A 15,787-nucleotide genomic window follows, 5' to 3' on the forward strand; every position below is an offset into this window, starting at 1 on the left:
GGGGTTAAGCGGAGTGTGGGTCAGGCCCACAGAAGAGACAGAACTGGGGACAGTCTGGGGTGAGTAGGATGAGCAGTTTTCTACATTTATAACAGCAGACCTTCAATACCAAACACCAGAATTAAAGAAAAAACAGAACTTTAATATTTTAATATTGTTACTAGTTTAATATATTCAATAGCAACAGATTTCAGACCGTAGTTTTCCAGCTGATAATTCTCAAAGACTCTACATCCATTTAGGTTGTAAACATCATGTAAACTATAGCGTGTATTCTTTTTTATTTTTTAAATTAAGTTACCTACGGGGGGTGGGTATAGCTCAGTGGGAGAGTGTGTGCTTAGCGGGCATGAGGTCCTGGGTTCAATCCCCAGTACCTCTGTTAAAAAATAAAAATAAAGAAATAAAATAAAGAAACCTAATTACCACCCCAAAAACACACACACACACAATTAAGTCACTTATAAATGTGTGGTCTAAAGGAACTCTTTTTAAAAAACTGAGATCACCTACTAGGAGACTGTTTTCTCAAAACATCTGCCTTATGTCCAACGCCTTTCCCAGGCTGACCCCTTACAAAGCACGGGATCTGGCCACAGGTTAATTAGGATTTCCTGAACATACATTCCTGCTCCCATGCCTTGCTCAAGTGTTCACCCATCTGGCAAGGCCCTTCCCTCACCTCCCAGGTATGTAAGCCCCTCCCGACTAACTTCAGGACCCAGGTGAAACCCAACATCCTTCATGAAGCTTTCACAACCTGGTCCACCACTCATCCATCCCCGTTTCTGAATACCAAGAGCTCTTATTTTCCGTACTATCAGTTTGCAATTATCATATTCTTTTTTTTTTTTTTTTTTTTGGTATATTTTTCCAGATACAGGTTTTATCCCCAAAAGAACCTGTTTAATGCTCTCAAGTCAGGGAGTATGGAAACTTCCTTGTATTTCCAGTGCCGACCACATTAGGCTGCGGTTTGGCAGGCACACAGACTAAATGGACATGCCTGAGCATCCAGTCGAGTCCCCAGCTGGCCACATGTTCCATAATCCCACTGCTACCGCCCTTCTATTTGAAAAATGGCCAAAATAAGTTACAGACAAGCTAAAAAGACTGCATCTGAGGTGGTATATATGGACGTAACCTAAAAGAGGCCCAGTGTCAAAAGATGAGGATCAAGTCGCTTGGGGGAAAAAAATGTTCTTACTCTTTAAAATAATACAGGCCTCACTTCAGTGGATTCCACAGACAGAAGCATGGAAGTAGATTTGCCTATCTGAGAGAGGATTTAGCCAAGGGCATTTCTCCTTGCGAGGGGACAGCTGAAGAGGTGTCATTTAACAGCTCTCGGAGGCCCGTCAGTGCGGTGATTGAGGTGGACAGAAGGCATGGACATGACCAAGGCCCTTAAAAGACACAGACAGGTGGGAGAGCGTGCTGGGGGTGGGCGGAGGGCGGAGGGTACAAAAGGAGGAGGCTTGCCTTCCCAGAGCAGAGACCGGGAAGGCGGAGGCCAGGAGTGGGAGGAGAGGAGGGGGCGGCCCAGGAGCGGAGGTCTGAAGCGAGGTCACATCTGGGCAGGATCCAAGGAGAGGTAAAGCTAGAAAGGGGGACAGAACTAAAGGGATGAACCAAGGAATGGACCGGACACAGAGAGAGAGAGCAATGACCGACCATCGGGATGGGGACGCCCTTCAGCAAGAGACAAAGGCGATCTCTCTGTGTGACCACAAGGATGGCGATTAAAAGGACAGGAGTGAAAAGACAGGGAGGAAACAGGAAAAGGGAACGGGCAAGGAGGCAAAATAAGTAATTTGTGCACCAGGGCTAGCTAAAGGCTCAGAAAATCACCAGGCTGTTAGGCTGAGCAGGGAGAGGAGACAGAGCCGTACCCAAGGGTGGACCATCAGAAAGACACAGGCAGGCAATTTAAGCAGCTAGCTACTGAGGTAAAAATGAAAAAAAGAAAAATAGAAGATGGAAAAGGTGAGAACCGGGAGAGGGAAAACCCAGAGGAGACACTGGCCCAGAAACCTTTTTAACTTTCCATAAGAATCTTCAAGGCCCCAAACTAGGCCAAGATTCTGACTGACATTTCTGAGCTCACCAGCTGCTGTTTCCTTGAGAGAATTCTGACAGGAAGGCATAGAAATGCAAGCCAACACTGCTAGCTCTGGGAAAAAAAAATCCACACTCCAAACACCTCAATGGGGCTGAAACCCGCCAGGGAAGAATGCACACGGAGGAGGAGGGACCGGTCCTGCAACTCCTCCCCAGGTATGTACCCAGCTGCTCCCACGAGGGGCTTTCTCCTCTCATTGTCCTCTGGCCATTCCTGCCTTGCCATCTGTCTGTCTTTCTTTGTGCATGTTGGGGAAGCCCTGCGGGCAATCTGCTTCTGTCATCTGAAGCCAGCACCGCGCCTACAGGAGCAGGTGAAGCTCCACATTCAGCATCCCCAAACAGGCGGGGATGCACCGCTGGAACCCAGATCCATCAGGCAGAGTTAGGCGAGGGCAAGTGGGCGAGAGGAATCGCCCAGCCCGCATGACTGGGGTGTGGGAATGACTTGTCGGCTGGTCGTGACCAAGAACTGGATTCCTTGTGCGGGGGCTGGGAGCAAAGGCAGAGGGGCAGGAGGGTTGGTCTGGAAGACAGAGGGATGGGAAGGACATCTCAAAGCAGGTACAGATTTCATAGTCGCCTAGGGGCTGGTCCATGACCTACAGAAGGGCTCAGGTTTGGGGAGTGATGGATGAGATTTGGACCAGCACATGACCTTGAACTCGCGGCTTGCCCTGTCAGTGCCTTGAATATTTTGAATACATGTTGAAATTTTCTCCCAAGCACCTCAAAGGAATTTATTTCTAATACATCGTCTATCTCAAATACACAATCACTGAAATGGGAGTAGCTTCTTCCGATGACCCCACAGACGTCCCCACTAGGACAATGTGAAGTGTCACATCTTTTTAAAAAACTAAGAAACTAAGTCCCTGAGCAATGTATTTCTTTGGAAAACTAGGACAAGAACCAGATTCTCTAATGTGTTCCCAGGATCTTAAGCAACTCTTAATTCTCACTCAATTTAATAGGTATATTTTTAAAAAAAAAAAAAAGTAGTAAGAGATTTTGGAGTTACAAAGCTTTATCACAATCCTGTATTATTGTTATATTGTATTTTCATTATGATCCCTCTGCAAACATGATAGGAGGTGAGTGAGTCAGTGGACCCGCTGCTGAGCTCTCTTGTCAAGAAAAACGTTTACCTCATCCCATGCCCGTTTGTCACCAAACCCCATTTAAGCTTTACTGGTAAGAGTCAGGAGCCAAAGGGATGCTTCCCTAGCTGTGTGCAACCCCTCACGCTGAAAACTCTTACTAACTTTTAGTAACTTCACGGACAGGGCTCCCCGCTTTGGAGAGTTGTCTGTCTGTCTGTCCTCACCCTTACTGATAAAAGCTCCTATCACCACAACCTTGAACAGGGCTCACAGCTTCCTGGCTTCTGTGTGGCTTTCCTTCTTTCTCGCCACCTCATTTTTAGGAATTTTAGGGCTTTCACATCCTGAGCGGATGTAAGGGCCGATTCCTCACCCTTGAATTGTTCAGCATCAGAAACCTTGAACTAGAGCAGTGGTTCTCACAGTGTGGTTCCCAGACCAGCGACATCAGAATCACCTGGGAGCCTGTTAGAAACGCCAAGTCTTGGATCCCACCCCAGACCTACTGAATCAGACACTCTGGGGGTGGGTCCGGCACTCTGGGTTTGAGCCAGCCTTCCAGGTGACTCTGAGACACCAAATTAAGAAGGTTCGGATTATTTTTAAATGCTGTTTCCTGTAACACACAGAGCTCAGATCTCCTTACAGCTGTGACTCTGGTCACCAGCAGGGCCATCGCTTCTAAAAGAGACCCTTCCACAAACAGCCACTTCTCAGTTAGCGCCTTACATCCCTCATCTGCAAAATGGGGAATATTTAGTAGAAGTGACTTATTATGGTGCTGAGAACAGCTCCTGCATGCAGTAAGTCAAAAACGGCGCAGTCAGGTCCCAGCCCTCTTTGAAAGGAAACGTGTGCGTTACAGGTACACAAGGAGTCCAACAGCAAGTTAAGATGTGAGGTGTGCCTAAGGACAGGTACAAACAATAGGAACGAAGGAGGAAGAGGGGCAGTTGGGAGAAAACTTTGTGGGGAAAATGTCTTTTGAACTGAGCCTTAAAGAGAGAAATTTTAACTAGTGAAGATGGGCAAAGGGAAAAGAACATTCGAAGCAGAAGCTGAGAACAGGGAACATGGAAAAGAGACGATATCACTGGTCAGGCGTGGACAACAGTGCCTTCTCTCCTTTCTGTTACTAATACGTGAACTGCTCACGTTGTGGAAAGGGGTCGCCCATTTCTGGTCTAATCATTTGTCATCACGTTTGCAGAAATTCTTCCTTTAATCCAAATTAAATCATTTTCCTCGGCCTGCTGTAAAGTGAGTTCTTTCCAGTATTAATGATTTCATCATTTTAGCATCCACGTCTCTCTGTCTTGTTTATTATTAGGTCAGTGTTTTTCAAAGCCCTCTGCCCACCAGCAACAGAATAAATTGGGACTGGTTGCAAAAACAAATGCAGATTCCTGAACCCTGGCCCACATGGCTTCTTTCAGCATCTTTGAGAGTACGTCAGAAGAATCTGCATTTTAACAAGCTCTTAAGTGATTTTAACATTCACTCAAGTTTGAAAACAACTCTCCTAGATCTGTTCTTTCCCAAATTTGCTGAGCATAGAAATCACCTAGGAGTGCTCGTTAAAAATGTGGCTACCCGGTCGTTCCCGTGCAGGTTCTGATTCTGTGGCTCTGAGGTGGACTACAGGGAACAGAAGCTTTAACAAGAGCCTCGGTGGCACTAGGATCAGGCAAGGTTGGGAACCACGGCGTATTAGAATGAATGTGCACTTTGGGTTAGAGAGGTACTTCCAGTCCTAGGGCAGCCATTTATCAGCTGTGTGATCTGGGCAAGTTTCTTAACCACTCTGTGCCTCCAAATTATCTAACCTGCTGGAAGCATAAATAAGTAAATGGCTTAGTATAATGTTGGCTCCCTCTCGTCCCCTTGCCCCATCCTCCCCCAAAGTCCCGGCTCAGCTCTCCAGCTCTGATGAGAAGCAGAGCAAGGACAACAGTGATGGTAAAATGCCACCCAAACTCACCTCTTCCGAGAGAGGTGGCAAGGTGCCCGCAGGGAGACAGGGTGGGCTTTGGGAGCTGGCCTTGCTCTTGGCTGCCTCTGGGAAGTTGAAATGGGACTGATGCCCATGATTGAATCAACACTCAGAACTGACCGGTCCTCTAAAAATAGCAAGACGTCTGGCGGAGCCTTAGGAAAAATAAGGTTCTATCCCAACATAGAACCCAGGCTTGCCTTAAAAGGAGGGGCCGCTGCTTTATTGCCTGCCTCCTCAGCCAGGTGATGGTAAGCCCCAGATAATCTGGCTTGTGCCTCAGTGAGCTCCAGAACAGCTTCTGTTTCATGGACAGCCACCAAGAACACCAGCAGCCACTGACGCCAGCACAGAAGGTCACAAGTGCTCAGCGTCCAGAAGGATGCGTCTGTGCGCACCGCTCCTCCTGCAGACACTAGAAGGGCCCGAATCCCCAGGAAAGCGTGCAATTTTGATTGCTTTTTAAGAAACTATTATCGGCCCTGACCAGGGGGCAGAGAAGGGATAGGGAGGGCTAACAAGCCTATATTTGAAATTCAGAGGGTGAGATACAGGCGGTTTTCCCACAGAGTCCTGCCTTCCTTTCCTCATCCAGCAAAGGGCCGATTGACTAAGGCCAGCTCTGTCATCAGAGGGCAAGGCCTTGTGGTCAATAAGGGGACAGTCAGAGCATCTTATCAAATATATTTTTTCATAAAGGTCCTGAAAATGAGACTGGACCCCTGGGTATTCAGAACCTCTAAGGATTCTCGTCAGAAAATGATACTGATGAATCTCTTCCCTTTTAACAAATCTTTTTCAAACATATGAAAATATTAAAAATTGTTATTTTTTTTTTTAAAGAGGGAACAAAAATTGTGAAAGAAATAGTTTTGATGGGGGGAAGGGTATAGTTCAAGTGGTAGAGCACATGCTTAGCAGGATGAGGTCCTGGGTTCAATCCCTAGTACCTCCTCTAAAAGTAAATAAACCTAATTATCTATCCTCCCCACCAAAAAAAAAAAAATTAAGTATTTATTAATACAATAATAAATAAATAAAATCTTTTTTAAAAAGAAATAGTTTTGGTCATAGTTAAGTTTTCCTAAGTATCTTAGAACCACTCCTTGCATGACTGTTATGTGAATGAAGCTTTTTAACGTGGGTCAAATATAAGGACCTCCATGCAGTGGGTAGTTTCAGTTGCCTATTAATATTAATTAATATTAAGTATATATTAAATAAGAGTAGCAAGAGCATTAGAGACCATTTACTAGACTTCTAATACTATATTCATGGCACTTTACATAAATCTATCTCATTGAAGCCCCCCGTTGAATTATAGTGAAGTATTATTATAGTTACTTTACAGATGAGGAAACTGAGACTCAGAGAGGCTAAGTAACTTGCTCAGGATCACAGAGCCAGAACGCACAGATGCCCAAGCCATGCTCTTCCTCCCTATAACCCTCTGCCACCAATCATCTTCAAGATTATATTGCCTATAATTCAGACTTCTCCCTAGCTTAACCCATCCTTGATTCTTCCCAAACCCAAGAGCCTTTCTGAGGACCGTTAATGGGAAATCACCATCCTCCCTTCTCTGTAAGGTCATGTCTGAGTCACTGATGTTCAAATACTGCCCTGCTTGGTGAAAGAAATAGGAAAGAACTATAATTGTGGTTGATGCTGTTGATGTTATCTTGACTGTTACCTAAGTTCTAAATACTTTTAAATGGAACTTACTTCTCAAGAACAAGGGAAAGGTAAGGGCTTTTGGTCCACTGTTCTGACTACTGGGCAGAAGACAGGGAAAATAAATCTTGTTTTCAATAACATGTTGAGTGACATTTTATATGGCCATCAGCCTGTTCTTCTAAGAAACTCAAGACCCTCACATGTGTTCTCTCATTAATCTTCAACCCTCCCTGTGGTGGGCAGATGGGGTTACACAACCACTGCAGGAATGAGGGAGAGGGAGGTGGTGATGTCACCAACACCACAGAGCACACCAGTGGCCAGGTAACACACCATCCCTCCCATTCTCCATACTAACACTACCAGCCAAAGTTAGAAGATTGGGCAGATAAGAAAATAAATAAATAATCGGGGGGGGGGGGACCTACACCCAGCTGCTATACCAATGTCCTCTGCCCTATGCAAAACTCAGAGAAACATGTCTTTATATTCTCCATCCTAGACTATTTTCCTCCTATTTACACTTGTTCTGAAACCTTTTGATTTTTGTGGTGGTTGTTTGTTTCGTTTTGCTTTTCCAACCTACCCTTCACTTCATTTCCTTATCTGTCCTATGAATTTCTTTCCTGGCATCTTAGATGACGTGCGAAAGTAGGATGAGACTCAAAAGCGATCCAGTAATTGATTATTTAAGTACATTGTTGTTTTTTTTCCTGAATATTTTGAAGTGAACTTTTACATAATCTTTTGACCATATAAGTTGGGCTTGACAAAAAGACCAAATAATTTACATCCAAATGCCAGCTTATGACTGGCAGGTTTCTTAAAAATTGGTTCTTTCTAGTTCTCGGGACCAAAAAACTCGGTCTCTCTTGTCTATGAAACCCTCACTCCTGAAACGTACATGCCACGCTCTTAGAGATCTTGATCTGCAGAATTGAGCAGTTAAAATGAACCTTTACTCAGCTCTCTGTGCCCTGGTTCACCAGAAGAGATGAGACATTTTAATCTTCTCAAAGGTACAGCTACATCTATCTTCTCCTTGCCCCCCTGACTCCCCTCCCCATGAGCCCCAGTTCTTGGGGGAGGAAGAGCAACCCCACACTCTCCCTCGTGTGAAGCTTGCACTTGACTCTGGGGGAGAACTGTTTTCACAGCAGAAGCTTATCCACTGCCACTGGATTAAATTCAATGAGCTATTGGATGATTCCTGAGATCAGCCAGAAAGACTTTGACTGGGGGGCCTAGGACACCTAGGACATTTTCCTATTTTCCTGAGAAAAGGTATGGTTTCCAAGCTACCACCATCAGCAGCACCCCAAGTACACAGCTGCAGAGGAATAAATGTTCACAGAGTGTAAAACCCATGGACATTTTCCTCCCTTGCTTCCCTCTGACCTCCTACCTTCCAATCCTCTCTCTATGGATTGATGCAAGTCTGCCCCTCCAGCCTGATACGTTTTTTAAAGGATTACTATTTACATATATGTACACCAATTCGTTTCTACCACCCACCTCTGTAAAACCAGAGAAAAATCACGGCTACGGCTAGAGTAGTGAGGATTCAAGGAGTTTGTCAAAGAACCGAAAATCATCCGTCACAGAGAACACATTTGAGAAAAAAAAATATCTGTTCTTATTTTTATTACTTTTATGATTAGAGAAAAAAATCTGTTCTTATTCTTATTACTTTTATGATTAGATTTCATTAACTGCCCTGGTCAGTGCTGTGAGTCTCAGACCTTCCTTGGGGGTGCAGTTCCTCCAGTAGCATCCTCCCCGTTTCCTGGCAGAGTTATCAGGTCCTCCGAAGCTGAGAACCCCATTTCCCTCCAACCCGGGTGGCCCGTCCGGACTCCGGGTGGCTCCGCAGCTGCCAGCGTCCCTCACTCTTCCGCGGCTCGGGCCTCACAGATCGCAGGGCAGGTGATGGGCCACGGGGAGCAGAGACGAACAAAAAGATCCTTCCCACAATGAACAATGGCGCTTGGAAGGCTGCGCCCGCAGCTGCCACCCGGCAACGTGCGCCTGAGGGCGTGTTTCTAAACCAGGTCGTTCTCTGCGCACGTGCGCGATATTTCTTAGTAGGATTCTCTCTCTGTTTTGCTTTGTTTTTTAATTTTTAAATATCCTTCATGGGATTCCAAACACTAAAAAAGAATCTTATGGTACACCAAAGCCAAGGCAGAGTAATTAATAGTAATAATAAAAGGTCCAATCGATTATTAACGGCACCAAAATAAGCCAGGGGAGCTTGCATGCCGTTTATTTCTGAACAGTAGAAGGATTGGGGTCCCCCAAAGTACCGCCATGCCTCACAACAGGTGTGTTCCGAGATAGTTTGGGGGGAATGATGGGACGGATGTAAGGGGGTACTGGGGACCGCGCTCTCCAGGCTTTCCCACCTGGAGGAGGAGGAGAGAGGGAGGGGCCCACAGCTGAGAGGCAGGGCTGCATCTGGACGATGAAAGAAACCAGGCTGGGGCCAAGACTGCTTCCCGAGGCCACATACTTCTTTATATCCCCATACGGATTACTTTGCTATGGAATGTAAGGAAGTGTGTGGTTTCGGCGAGCGCCTCTCCGCCGCCCCAGGTCCCACCCAGAGTACCTGTCCCTTCTGCCTCACCCCGGCCTTGTGCCAGCAGGCATCCCTCACAGAGGAAGGGAGGGCCTCCGAATCCCGTCCAGGGCCCCCCACACGCCCAGGTTTCCCTCGATGTTTCATCCTCATCCCGAGTCAGGCACACTGATCATCATCCTGGAGTCCTCCCGGTGGCCAGCCTCCCAGACCTCCCTCCTCAGGTCCAGAGAGGCCATGTCACCCAAAGGTTTGTCACAGGGTCAGCCTTCGCCCTCCAAGCTCCTCCCTCCATTCATATTGCTCCTGAAATGAGATGTTTCTACCAAACAAACTGAACTGCAATGCCTTCCTATCCGCCTGCATCACTTTCTTTCATAATTATCCATGCCTAGGGCAGGTCATGCATCTAAAAGTGCTTTTGCTGCAGATGGGCAGGTGCTGTGAGGCTCAGGGGACTCCAGCCTCGGGTCACACAGCCAGTCCTCTGACCCTACTCTGCTGTCTTTTTCTCTTCACATCACAACCCTGTGGCAAAGCATCACGGGGTGAGGCTGTTTGCAGAAAAGGCTTGAGGCGCTGAAATAGTTATTCACTCATCCAGTGGGTTAAGTTCCCTTCTACCCTCTTCCTTTAACCCCTGGTTCCCAGCCTTGACTCTAAAGGGCCTGAACCCACACCAGGAAGGAAATGGACAAATGGGGGGAAGCCCAGAGCATGAGGGGAGACTGTGGTCCCCCAAGGCTCTGGCCATCAGCTCCCCCGGCTCTGAGAAGGGTCTCCATCTCTCACTGAAGCCCAGCCCCAGGAGGTCTTCGTGCATCCACAGCTCCAGTTCCTTCTTGTGAAGGGAGTGCATGTGCCATGAGAGCTGGGGCTGCATTACGTTTATACTACGAGTTCTCAAGCAGAACCACAGACACAGGCGGGATTTGATGGATGTGTGTTGAGATGCACAGGAGGGAGCTGTAAAATGGAACCGAGAAGCAGCAAAGCCAGGACGAGGCATGAGGAGGAAGGGGAAGGATGAAGGGAGGGTCGGCCACGTTTGCACAGCAGGCGGCAGATGCAGGCCGACTGGCCAGAGGTGAAGGCTCAACAGCACCCACAGCATCACGAGCCAAACCCTTCCCCGGGCTGCAGCAACACAACGACCCCCCCACCTGCCTCTTTCAGACCTCAGACTGGTGCCTAACGGCCTTCAGGGGAAGCCAAACTGAATTCCTTGAGAGTTAGGGGAGTCTAGAAGAACATGGGGGAATGACTAAAGATGGGGCAGCTACAGGTTGGAATACAGAAACAGCTTTAGATCAGCAAGTCTCGACTGGAGGTGATTTTGCCCCTCGGGGCACATTTGGCAATGTCTGGGGACATCCCTGGTTGTCACATCCGGGGGGTCTGACTGGTATCTAGTGGGCACAGACCAGAGATGCTGCCAAACACCCTGCAATGCACAGGACAGCCCCCACCACAGAGACCCACTGGAATGTCAATAAACTGAGGCTGAGAATCCCTTGCTTTAGATCGAGGTGCCTTGAATGAATAAGGTCTCCCATGTGGGCATTATTATGGTAAACTGTCTTCCAAAGAAAGTTCCTGCCCTTCTTTTACAAACGTTGGTTAGTCTTCAAGTCTGTAAAATGGGCAGAAACCCTTCCCTTTTCTAAATTACGTCTGCTCCAAAGACAGTTTTCCTTTTCCTTCCCTGATACTGATTTCATGTCATCTGCCCAGAAATCGAGGGTCTGTTGTGTGGGTGGGCAGGATGTGAGTAAAGAAGAGGAGAGAGATGATGAGGTCCGGAGTCCTGAGTTGAAGAAATTGCACTGCCAGAGGCTTGACTGATGAGCTGGACACACACGTGATTTTTCCACCCTGATGTCAGGCCACCTGGCTGACCTCCCCTGCCCCCCACCACTGCCTGCTCCCTTGCTCCCCAGGAGGAGCAGGAGGATGGTCGGGCTAGGACAAGGGTAGCTGGAGGAAGAGCTGGTGAGTCATGAGCCGCAGCCGCAAGACACCTGTGTCACAGTGAGGAGGCAGAGAGTGAAGGTGAGATACTTAGGGCAGAGCCCTGGGATGCTGGCAAGGAGGAGGGGACTTTGAGCAAGAAAGATGTTTCAAGATCGCTCTGCAAAAACTGTTCTAGAACCCAGCCACAGCACCTCGCTGCCGCTTCTTGGTGTCTTGTTCGGCACTTTGCTTTCTGGGGTGTCTAATTTTTCCAGGCAGTGCTCCCAAGCTGCGGTCTACCTGACAGAGGTCCACTTGGCTGGGGAAACCACTTTTCCCGATCAGTGCTTTCAACAAACTTCAGAGACGAAATGAAAAGACTCACAGCTGAGGGAAGGGAGACGTGGAGGACAGGCTGGAGTAGCGAGTGAAACTTTTGGCCTCAGAAGCAATGGGAATTGTCCGTAGGACTTTCCCACGGCCCCTGAAAGTGTCCCTCGTGCCCACCAGGGACTTAGTGCTGGGTGCCTTTCCCTTGTTTTCCTGACCCTTACAACAGGTAAGCGAGGCAGGTGTGCTCCACTGTAGTACAGATGCAGAAACTGAGGTTTAACCTCCTAAAAGCAAGAGAGCCAGGAAGCATCAGTGGGGTCTGAACCCAGGTAAGTGTGACTCCAAGGCCACAGGCTTCCCACCCCGTTGCACTTCTCTTCATCAGGGAGAGGAAATAAAAGGGCAGGCAAAGCCCAACCCAAGGACCATTTCCTGGCATCATCCAAAATGTCCTTTGCAGGGCAGAGGGAGGTATAGCTCAGTGGTAGAGTGCGTGCTTAGCATACACGAGGTCCTGGGCTCGATCCCCAGTACCTCCATTAAAAAACAACAAAATGAAGTAAGTTTTATGAAATAAGTAAAAATTTGAAAAAAAAACAGAATATCCTTTCTTCCTACGTCTTCCCCCACCCGCTCAAACACATGATGAACATAGCGAGTCCACCTTCCTGGGGAGTGTCTCCTTAATCAGCTCCTCACTTTCCCAGAAATGCAGAGGAACCAGTGGGTACCTCTGCTCATCCACTGGTTCTCAAACTTTAGCTGCATCAGAAGCCCCCGAAGGGCAAGTTTTAACACAGATCTCTGGGCCCAACCGCAGATGTTTGGGACTGGTAAACGTTGCTTTTCCTTTGAAAGGTCAACCTACAAGTTCTTACCCACTGGAATCCAGACTCCTCCTTTCAAATCTACAAGATTCAAAGATTTCCCCTCCTCCCTTGAGCAACCATCCAGTCAAGTCTGGCCATCTGTCAAAACCAAACAACCTCAATGCCTATCAACTCAAGAATGACCAAATAAACTGTACATAAACTCACATAGTAAAAAGCTATAAAATAGTGAGAATTAATAAACTACAGCTGCCATCAGATGTGGATAAACCTTACAACTATCATTTTCAGTGAAAATACCAAGTTACAGAAGACCACCTATGGCATGATACCATTTATACTGAAAAAGAAGCAATAAATTACCTAGGAATATATGCATAAATGGTAAAAACTATAAAGAAGAACATTTAAATTATAAGAAAAAAGAAGAGTTCAGAGTAATAGTTACCTCTGAGGAGAAACCAAAGAGCTACTTTGGGGAAAGCATTCAGGAAGCTTCGACAGTACTGGTTTAACCAACTCTTATTCTAAGGTAGATGGCTGGTTGTGCATATCGGTTTCATCATTATGGGTCATAACTTACAGATGTGTTACATTTATTCTTTCATAAATATTCCATGTTTGGATAAGAAATTGCAAAATTGAATTTTTTTGAAAAATCAAGATGTAAGGTATTCCAAAAACATACACCAAAATGTTACATTTATTTTGGAAGATGGGAGGCGGGAGAATCGTGGGATACTTTCATTTCCCATATTCTATAATTCTATCTCATGTTAGTTTTCCACAATGTTCATGTTAGAAAAAAAGAATAAGGATCTAAGAAAGAAAATAAAGTCACACACGCAAGATACAAATTACGTGTGGTTCTTAGATAACCTGTGACCGGACGCTCTGGGCTAGGCAAGCTCCCGGGATCTGATTCAACCGACTCTCTCATGCCAACTCTCTCTGTGTCACAGGCTTGGACCAGCGATGCTCGGGAGGTACCAAGGAGTCCTCACCCTGGAGGCCGCAGTCACCTCCCGCGGGAGCTGCCCCCTGCTCTGGCTGGTCAAACGGAACCAAGTCCGTCTTCCTGAGAGGTTTGGTCCCCTTCAACCAGCTCCAGCAGGGCTGGCAAAGCCCAGTTTTTGGAGAAACAGAAGAGATTCACCTGTGGCTGAAATTACCTACTAATCTTTCTCTTAAGAAGATGACTCTGATTTTGTTATCACACCCTCATGCTCGCAGGAAGTGAGAAAAAGGAGCCTTGGGTTCAAACGGGAGCCAGATTTCCACACCCAACACCCAGAGCTCTGTGTCTGCAAACCCACGACTAGACCCAAGCACGTGCTCTTGATACAGAGTAAAGATTTTAGGATGGAAAGGGTTTCAGCCCAGAGCCCCCCAGAAGAAAAGCATGAGCCCCAGAAGACAGGGCTCCTGCTCACAAGGGGCTACCAGTCTAAGAAAATTAGATGTGTGACTATGGCAGAGTTCAATGGAATTGCAAATCAGAGCATGGTTAGTTCAAGACGTAATTCCTTTACCCAGCCCGCTGGGTACCAATAAGGCTCTGCTGACCCAGTCAGCCCAAAGATAGCTATCTGCTAAGAAATACACATGTGACTCAGTTTCCCATCTGCAGAATGGGGCTAAAAATAATCCTGGGCCCTGCCACATATGGTTTTCTGTGGAATGGAACGAGAACACATGTAAAGGAGTCAGAAAGTTCTCAATGATTTATTATTTACCTGTTATTAAGGGGAGAACATCCTCACCTGCCTTCCAATTTCTCTTTCAAAATTTGTGTCTTTCACAGTGTACCTAGGAGTGAGCCCAGGACTTAGCTAGTGCTCACTTACGTTTGTTGTCTGAACTCCGGAAGCCTGTGTGTGTATGCTGTGTTCTGACACAGATGTGGTCCGGTGACGTCGAGACCACCAAGTTTCCACACGGGGAGGCGCAGGGCTTATCTGCATGTGCCTCGGGGTCAGGGAGACCCAGGCTTGAATCCCACCTCTCTCATTTATTAGCTCTGATATATCCTTCCTGAGCCTCAGTTAACACTGTATAAACCTTAGTTTCCTCATCTGTAAAATGGGGACAAGAATACTGAAAGTTGATTTAAGGACTTAAAGAGATCGTGTTTCTAAAGAGCTATGTAGAAGCCCTCAAGAGATGGTGGTGTTGGTTTGCTGTTGGACACACAACAACTTAAAGACAATGTTGTGTCCACAGGCACTCGTGTGGAAGAGAAAGACCAAAAAAATGTTTTTAAATAGAAAAACTCAAAAAATAAATAAAACCTCATTACAGGGTAATTTTATATTCCAACTATTAATTCTACTCTCATGTAGCACACCTTCATCCTTGTATGTGTTACCAGTGTATAGTAAGTTTCACTAAAAAATGAATACTTCATACATGAGACTGATCTTATCACTTTTAAGAAACATATTGCCTGCAAAGGCATTTATGAACACTGTCAAGAGGCCACTCCATAACCACATGTCCTCCTAGGTACATGAAGGCCATAGTGTGTGTGTTCCAAAGGTGTGGAGTGTAGACATAGGCGCTGCAGTCAGACCACCTGGGCTCAAATCCCAGAACCCTCACCCCTCAGTAGCTCTGCCCCTCTGGGCAAATTGCTTGACCTCTCTGGGCCTGGGTTTCCTCATCTATAGGATGGGGATATTAATAATAGTACCCACCTCATAGGGTTTTCATGAGAATGAAATGAAAACACATGTAAAGGTATAAAACTAGTGCTGGGTGCATCATCAACTTTTAAGAGTTTTTATTTTTGACAGTGTGCCTGAAATGTTCCTAAAACTAAGCTGGTGTTCAATAAAAAATATATTTAATAAATGATCACTTCTTTGTCTTATATTCTAAACATGAAGTATGAGGTCATGTGAACTCTGGTTAGATTATTTCTGCGTACCTCCTTAAATACAGCACACTGGTGCAAACCAGGAGTAGCGGGTGGGATGTTGGCCAGCTCGCTCTGCCTCCCCAGGTCTGCAGTGTGATGGGGCTTCCCCAAGAGTTAGATGTGTGCCTGGTGTTGGGGGTTGGGGGAGGGGAGAGACAGTAGGGCTCCTGAAGCCCAGTGAAGAGCTCCTGGGAGACCAGAGGGTTAAATGGCACGAGAGCAAATATGGCACGGCTGAAGACTGGGTATACCGAACAAGGAGGGACCTTTTCCTTC

At 46.6% G+C, this 15,787-nt stretch overlaps 1 long non-coding RNA gene across 1 annotated transcript; it reads left to right on the forward strand.

Moving 5' to 3' along the window:
* The first annotated feature begins 201 nt into the window (after positions 1-201).
* LOC123613914 (uncharacterized) lies at positions 202-15,447 on the forward strand. Its single transcript, XR_006721343.2, has 2 exons — positions 202-2,277; positions 13,554-15,447. It is a non-coding gene; the product is annotated as an uncharacterized LOC123613914 (long non-coding RNA).
* The last annotated feature ends 340 nt before the right edge of the window (positions 15,448-15,787 follow it).

The sequence above is a fragment of the Camelus bactrianus genome, chromosome 20 (assembly GCF_048773025.1).
Source record: "Camelus bactrianus isolate YW-2024 breed Bactrian camel chromosome 20, ASM4877302v1, whole genome shotgun sequence".
Lineage (NCBI taxonomy): Eukaryota > Metazoa > Chordata > Mammalia > Artiodactyla > Camelidae > Camelus > Camelus bactrianus.